Source organism: Arvicanthis niloticus, chromosome 10 (assembly GCF_011762505.2).
Source record: "Arvicanthis niloticus isolate mArvNil1 chromosome 10, mArvNil1.pat.X, whole genome shotgun sequence".
Lineage (NCBI taxonomy): Eukaryota > Metazoa > Chordata > Mammalia > Rodentia > Muridae > Arvicanthis > Arvicanthis niloticus.
Genome location: NC_047667.1, coordinates 43469294 through 43476957, shown reverse-complemented (window position 1 = coordinate 43476957; position 7664 = coordinate 43469294). Strand labels below are relative to the sequence as shown.

The following is a 7664-nucleotide window of genomic DNA, read 5'->3' as shown; positions in this document are numbered from 1 at the left end:
AAGATTTGTTATATAATAAATCTTTACACACACACACACACACACACACACACACACACACACACACACACACACACTGTAGCTGTCTTCAGACACACTAGAAGAGGGCTTAGGATTCCATTACAAAGATGGTTGTGAGCCACCACGTGGTTGCATGGGAATTGAACTCAGGACCTCTGGAAGAGCAGTCAGTGCTCTTAACCACCGAGCCATCTCTCCAGCACCAATACACAGTTTTCAAATGGCGTGTTAGCTCTGTTTCCACTAGACAGTCTCAATCAACTGGCTACAGGTTCTGTAAATGTTTTATTGGTTTTGTTTTCTTTAATTTGGGTGTTTTGCTTTGGAATGCGATGAAATGAGTAGCATTTAAGTAAGCCTTGATTTTAGGATTAGGTGATGTGAGATTTTTATGGGCCACTTTGGAAGGCACTTGGATTCTAGCCAGAGGCTCTGGAGTTTTTCTTGCCACCTTTACACTAGATGATATCGACACCCACCTCGTTGCTCAAAGAAATGACCTGTAGTTACCTTGTGTCCACGTTTCTTCACTTCTGCACCTCAGGGAAGTACTCTGAACTCTCTCACCTTTGATTTCTACAGCAAGCACCCTAATCTAGGGACCGACTATGATCTACCCCACATGCTTAGCCAAGAACATCTCTGTTATCTTGTTTCTCCTTGTTCCACTTCTGCTGTTCTGATGAGATCCTTCTCTATATTCTTTATAAAATAGGTTAAAAAAATAAATGGAAAAACCCTAGATGAAAACAAACAAGAAACACACACACACACACACATACACACACACACACACACACACACACACACACACACACACACACACACACTAACAAAGCCCAGGTTAGCTGTGGTGGCTCTGGCCTTCAATACCAACTGAGGCAGGTGAATGAATTACAGCCAGTGCTTCACAGTGAGGCCGAGGTTCAATTCCCTCCCTACCCCCAAGAACCTTTTATCTTCTTCCCTTTGAACTTATGAATAAGAATCCAAACAACAGGATTGGGCTCTTGCTCAAGGCTCCAACCTTCTTTCCCTTCCCCCCACGTGTGCTCCAGGCCCCTGCTCCTCAGAGGAGCCAAAGATGTTCAGTATCAGGCTCATCCCCCTCACTATCTTCAGTCTAGAATGTTCTTCCTGCCTATGGCTGGGATTACTAATGCTTCCTTATTTAGGTCTTAGTTCAGACCACCTCAGAAAAATCAGCCTTTCCTTTGTGTTTACAAAACCTAAGTGGTTAATCGTGTGTAATTCATGCTATCCAACTCTTTCTATTTTTTTTTTTTTTCCAAACCTGGGAAACCTTTAACATTAATCATGGCATGGTTTCACATCTTTTCCCAACCACTCTATTTTTACCTAACACGTACCACGACTTGCAATTGTCTTATTTTTCTTCCCCACTAGAAAGACAAGCTTGCAATTGTGGTGGCTGCTTCTGTTTTTAATTCATGATTGTACCTTGATGTGCCTTGAAGTAATGGGACATTCAAGTCATTTAAAAGGCGTCCTTGGGACTAAATAATCAAAAGATGATTTGGATTGATTTAGGAGGTAGATAAAGCAGTTTAGGCCTTGGACTTCTCAAAAGCAAAGATGTGAATTTAGGGTAAAGGTGGGTGAAAGAGAAAGCCAAAAGAAACAGAGGCTGAAGAGACACTGTCAGCATGCAAAAATTGAACTCTCATCCTCCTACTTCTCTATCTATCTATCTATCTATCTATCTATCTATCAATCAATCAGTCAATCAGTCTATCTATCTTTCGATCTACAGGGTCTGTTTACAAAGCCCTGGCTGTCTTGGAACTCACTATGTGGACTAGGCTAGCCTCCAACCAACAGAGATCCAGAGATCCACCTGCTTCTGCCTCCTGGGTGCTGGGGTCAAAGGTGTGTGTCACCAAGTTCAGGAGCTTTATTACCAGCTCTGTATTTATTTATTTATTTATTTATTTATTTATTTATTAACTGAGTAAATGAAACAACGAATAGGCAAGTGTCTTTGTCAAGAGTCCCAACAGAAGTGAATTTTTTTTAGTTTCAAATGCTCTAACTGGTGGGATAGGAGGAGGAAGCAAAGGTGGTTGAGCACTTTCAAATGCTATCACCAAACTGTTGCCAGAACCATTAATCACAGTTGTCCCAGAGAGGACAAAAACTGGGCACACCTGTGCAAAGCCAAGATCTAAGGTGAGTAGTGTTGCCTGCTGTGGGCCAGCAGGGGAACTCCTTTTGTGGAAAGTCTACAAAGAAGGCAGCTCTTGCAAGCCTCAGGCTTTGTTTAGGGTATCTGACTTGGAAGTAATGGTCAGCTGGGCAGATTAAGGACTGACTGAAAAATTAATGAAGCCACTTTAGCTGACACTGTTTTGCAGGCCGACTGTGTCTCTTCAGCCTCTGTTTCTTTTGGCTTTCTCTTTCACCCACCTTTACCCTAAATTCACTCACATCTTTGCTTTTGAGAAGTCCAAGGCCTAAACTACTTTATCTATGTCCTAAATCTGTCTGTATCATTTTTTTGACTATTTAGTCCCAAGGATGCTTTTTAAATTATTTGATTGCCCCATAACTTCAAGTGACTCACTTCTGTCTTATCTAAGTTATGTGATGCTGAAGGACAGACTGAGTCAAGTAGAATTTAGACCACAATGCAACTTATGACAAGTTTTTGGCCACTGCTTCTGTCTTATTCCATAACGGTCAGTGTCAGACTCCTCTTGTCCTACGCTATCTCGCAGGCTGCCTTTTCAAACTCTCAGGAAGTTGACTCAGTCTCCTCGCCGCCACACTGGAGGCGTTGGGGTGGAGCCAGAAAGCCAGGTAGCCGGAGAAGCCCAGCGGGTACCTTAGAGCTGGCAGTGGGCGTGGCAGTGGGCGTTGCCAGGCGCCGCAGGACCACCAATGGCATCCGGAGCTCGGGGCGATGCGCGTGACGCAGCCGCCGGCTGGGAGGTTGGGGCGGAGAACGGGGGTGGGGGCCTGCGCTTTATCTTCCTCCGTAGCCCGGCTGGCGGCGTTGCGGGCCAGCAAAGGGACATCCTAACGCAGCGACCCTCCCGCGGCCGCCCAGCCTACCGCCTAGACCGCCAGAGCTGCCCTCGGGTCGCAGGTAACCCCACGCTTCCACCCCCCTCCTCCTTTCCTGACCAAGTCCACCCTGAGCCCGAGAGGAAGGGGACTGCGGTGGCGGCGCTGCTCCGGCTCTGCGGGCCTGGCCTGGGCCGGACTGTCCCGCCCGGACGCTGCCTGCTACCGGGGGAGGGTCCTGCCGAGTTTAGAGGGGAGAGCGGGAAAGTTACCCGCAGCCATCCGATGCATCCGATGACTGGCAGCCTTTTCATTATCAGTGATGGTTTGATGTCCCCTCCGAATCATGTGGCGTCTCTAAAGCCAGTCAGTGGTGAAGAAAGTTGAGAATTAGAAGTCATCGCATTCTTTGAAAAGCGACATCAAAAAATGCGCTCAGGAAGTCAAGTTTTTTTTTTTTTTTTTTTTTTTTTTTCCTGATGTGGGCGGGGGAGATGTATATATCTGAAGGGAAAGATGGCACTACCAGACACCAGACTATATGGGCTAGGGGCGCCGAAACCTGTCGTCAAGCTCGTATTCTGTTTCCAAGTAGCAGTGGGGAGTTAAGTTTCTGTCTTTGATCTTAAGTGCTAATAGGCATGTAACTTAAGCTATATATGTATGTATATTCAGCGGTTATTATTTGGGAGAAATTATTGCAAGGTCCACTCTCTGCATTTTATATAAAACTCCTTGGTCACTGTAATACTTAAGTAGTTGCCACTGTTTTTTTTTTCTCCCAAACTTCTTGCCTTCTTCAAGAATGCAGACTCTAACTTGAATATTTCTTTTCTTTTGTTTGCTTTCAACTGGGAAATATAACTGGTTTTTAAAAAGCCAGCTCAGGCAGCAGCACGGGAATGGGGCTTGCAAAGAACTCTGCTGTGAAGAGTAAGCAGAGTAAAACGTGGAGGAGCACACGGCTTAGCTTGTCACGTGCTTGGAACTGGTCTGGGGTTTCACGTTCTTTTAGGACTCAGACCAAGCTACTGGGCGCCTGAGCTCCTATTATCTTCACGCCTGGGCTGGCTCTCCAGGCTCCAGCTTCCCTCCCTGTCCTTGGAAGCTTCCTCTTTCCCCCTCAGGCCTGATTCCCCTTCTCCCAGCCCCCTAAGCATTCCTCAAACCAAAGATCACTTCCCGGTGGGAGGCACTGGTCAGTTTAAGCCGGTTAGCACTTTGAAGTTTCCTTACCTGCAGGTTGCAAGTAGGTGCTTTAATTGTTTTATAGTGGATCTCCCGAGGTTAGTCTATCTTTTCTGTGTCTGGCCCAGTACCTCGAAGGAACAGAACTAAAGAGTTGGAGGGCCAAAGGAGGAACTTTGAGGAAAAAAACCATTAACTTTAGGCATTAACATAGGAGTGCCTGCTTCCAATGGAAGTTCCATTTGTCAGACAGGACTCTTAGAATTAATTAATTAATTAATTTTGCCACATTGGATAACTAGTTATATTTAATCATTTGTTAGTAAACTCAGATGTAAATAAAATTTGCCCAAGTTCTTGTGTTCTTCTGTCTTGTTAATTGACCCAGTTCTCTTTGCTACATGAAAATGTTGTAGGGTTGCCAGGTGGTGGCTCGGGTAGCAGAGGCAGTCGGATCTGAGTTCCAGGCCATCTTGTTCCACAGAATGAGTTCTAGGAGAGCCAAGGCTATATAGAGAAACCTTGTTTTGAACCCCCTCCCCCAAATCTGTAAAATCCCCCAAACAAAACACCCCCTAAAACATTTTTGGAGGGAAGAAAATGAACACATTATGCTTTGGATTATTTATGATTTGGGTTATTTCTTCCCCTCCTTACTTCCCTTCTTCCCTTCCCTTTTTTCTTTTGACAGGATCTCATGTAGCCCAGACTGTTCTAACACTGTGTAGCTGAGAATGATCTTGAACTTCTGCTTTTCCTGGCTCAACCCCCCCTCCCCCAGCCTCCCAAGTGCTAGGATTATAGGTGTGTACCATTGTTTCAGGGTTGGATGTACAACCTATCCACAGTGGTTTTTCTTTTCTGCTGAACTTCAGGGTAATGTAGGAGTTACTCACCTGCAGTGGGCACCCAGTATTTATTTGTGATACAGCCTTATAGGTTCTTTTGAAATCTTTGTTAATGAGAAAACTGCCGGGAGGCTAAAGTTGACATTTCTTTGGGACATGATTCATTTGTTTCTCTAATTCTTTTTATTTGCTTTCTGGAGACAAGTTAAGATGCTTACCGCAGAACATTGCACAACTTCCCTGTACAGATTGGTTTCTTACATTCTTGTCTAATCAGTGTGTTACATTTTAATACAATTGTTCGTGTGTGATTGTAGCTCAGAACTTTGCACAACTTCCCTGTACAGATTGGTTTCTTACATTCTTGTCTAATCAGTGTGTTACATTTTAATACAATTGTGTGTGTGTGATTGTAGCTCGCTGGGTAGGGATGGTACACGAGTGCCACTGTAGTGAGTTTGGAGGTCAGAGGACAACTTGGTGGAGTTGGTCTTCTCCTTCTACCTTTATGTGGCTTCCAGGAACTGAATTTGGGATGTCAGGCTTGTGTGACAAGCATTTTTACCCACTAGGCCAGCTGACCAGCTTCTCTGGTCAACTGTATCACCTAAAAGGAGGATAGTTCCACTACACAAACATACATCTTTGCACCTGGACTGGAAATGCGTGTAGTGGTTTCAGGCCTATTATCCCAGCACTTTGAGGAAGAGGCAGGCAGATCTGAGTTCTAGGGCAGCCCGGGCTACACAGTGAAACCTTGTCTCAAAAAACAAATGACAAAGAAACCCCCCCCCAAACAGACAGAAATCAACAAGAAATAAGATGTTCAAATGTTGAGTGAGTTAGTGGCCTACCTCTCCTGGTGCCCAGTGCTATGGACGGTCCTTACTTTCCTTTACTGCTGGGCTCTCATGAGAACAGTCCTATGATCTGTTTTCAGTTCCTCAACACATTTTGCAACCTACTCCAATACACTTGCTCTTCCTGAAACCAAATGTACACGTAGTTAGTAAGTCACCCACTTTAGCATATTCTCCACATTGTGAAATAGCTGTCTCAAGCTGTATCTTCTTGTTTTTTTTAATAACCCTTGTGATATATATCTCCTTGTAAATAAACACTGTCACACACTTCTGTTCTTTTTGTGATTGTTCTTTACTTGAAGCATCCTGTGCTCCTTTTTCTCCTTTAATCTCTTTGCTGTTAAAGTTTTAAATGCCCCACAATACTGGGGAAAGCACTTCACCATTATAAGATGATATTCTTGTATCGGGTGCTTACCACGTTAACTAAGTGCTATGCAAATAGTAGCCTGGTTATTTCCTGGGTGACCTACCTGGTAAACTTCCTGAACTTGTGCCTTAGCCTGAGTTGTCAGTGCAGTGGTGCATGGCAGATCCCTGTCTGTCTTCAGTCCGGAGCCCTGTGTGTTCAGCTGCCCTTTTACACCTTGACTGGCCTACAGGCACATAATACTGGCCTTATCTAATTTTCCTCCTCTCTGTAATTAGCATAATGGTATTCCTAGCCTTTCTGAGTTAGCATACTCACTTGGGATCCGGGAACAACTGCCTTCTATGTAGCCAGCCACACATCTCAAAGACTTCTCGGGTTAATCATTTGTAAACTTATCTGCTCTCCCTTATCTCTTCCCTCTTCATTTATTTTTTCCAATAAACACGTGTCATGTGAATCTTCAGGCCTTATGGCTTTGTATATGAGCTCATTGTTGGCACTGCGGATCCTGCTTTGCTTTTGACTCAGCTGTCCCTTTAGTTCTGAGTTAATCTCCCTTAAGATAAGTCCTTTTTTTGGTTTTTCGAGACAGGGTTTCTCTGTGTAGTCCTGGCTGTCCTGGAACTCACTCTGTAGACCAGGCTGGCCTCGAACTCAGAAATCCGCCTGCCTCTGCCTCCCAAGTGCTGGGAGTAAAGGTGTGTGCCACCACCGCCCGGCAACATTTTTTTTTTTTTAAACTTAGAGACTGAACTGAGGACCTCCCATGTGCTAGACAGATGAACTTGGTATTAACCTTCACACTGTGCTCCCAACCCTTCCTTTTAACGAGTAATTCTAGTGCTATGTTTGAGAGGGAGAAGAAAACCAGTAAGACTAGAAGAGGAGAGGTGATTAGGAGACTACCACAGAGGTTAGTGGAGGTGTGTGTGTGAGAGACAGAGTCCAAAATGTCCCTAAACTCATGGCCACTTTTCTGCCTCAGCCTCCTAGGTGCGGGGGATACAGGCATGAGTCACCATGCCCAGCCTTGTATAGTGCTTTTGACTTAAGTAGCAAATGTGTGAAGAGATTAGAATGATTCCAGAGACAAATGGATTTGTCTTGGATTATATAAGGGAAACTTGTAATTTTGAGGAAAAAAACCAAACCAAACCAAATGTGTACAAAGAATGGCTGTAGTCCTATTAATTGGGGCGGAGATGAGAAAGGTGGAAATGGACAGGACCTTAGTAGTTCAAGCTGTATGATGATGCACGGCATATAATCCTAGCACTTGGGAGGATTGCCTCACGCATGACCAAGGCATCTCTTAAAAAGGAAAACATTTAACTGGGGATGGAT

The 7664-nt window shown here is 44.6% G+C and overlaps 1 protein-coding gene across 1 annotated transcript in view; it reads left to right on the top strand.

Moving 5' to 3' along the window:
* Nucleotides 1–2976: 2976 nt before the first annotated feature.
* Soat1 (sterol O-acyltransferase 1) overlaps nt 2977–7664 on the top strand; it is a 45112-nt gene continuing 40424 nt past the window's right edge. The window contains exon 1 of the mRNA XM_034513607.2: nt 2977–3130. The gene's annotated coding sequence lies outside the window, so the exon portion shown is untranslated. The remainder of the gene's footprint in view (nt 3131–7664) is intronic.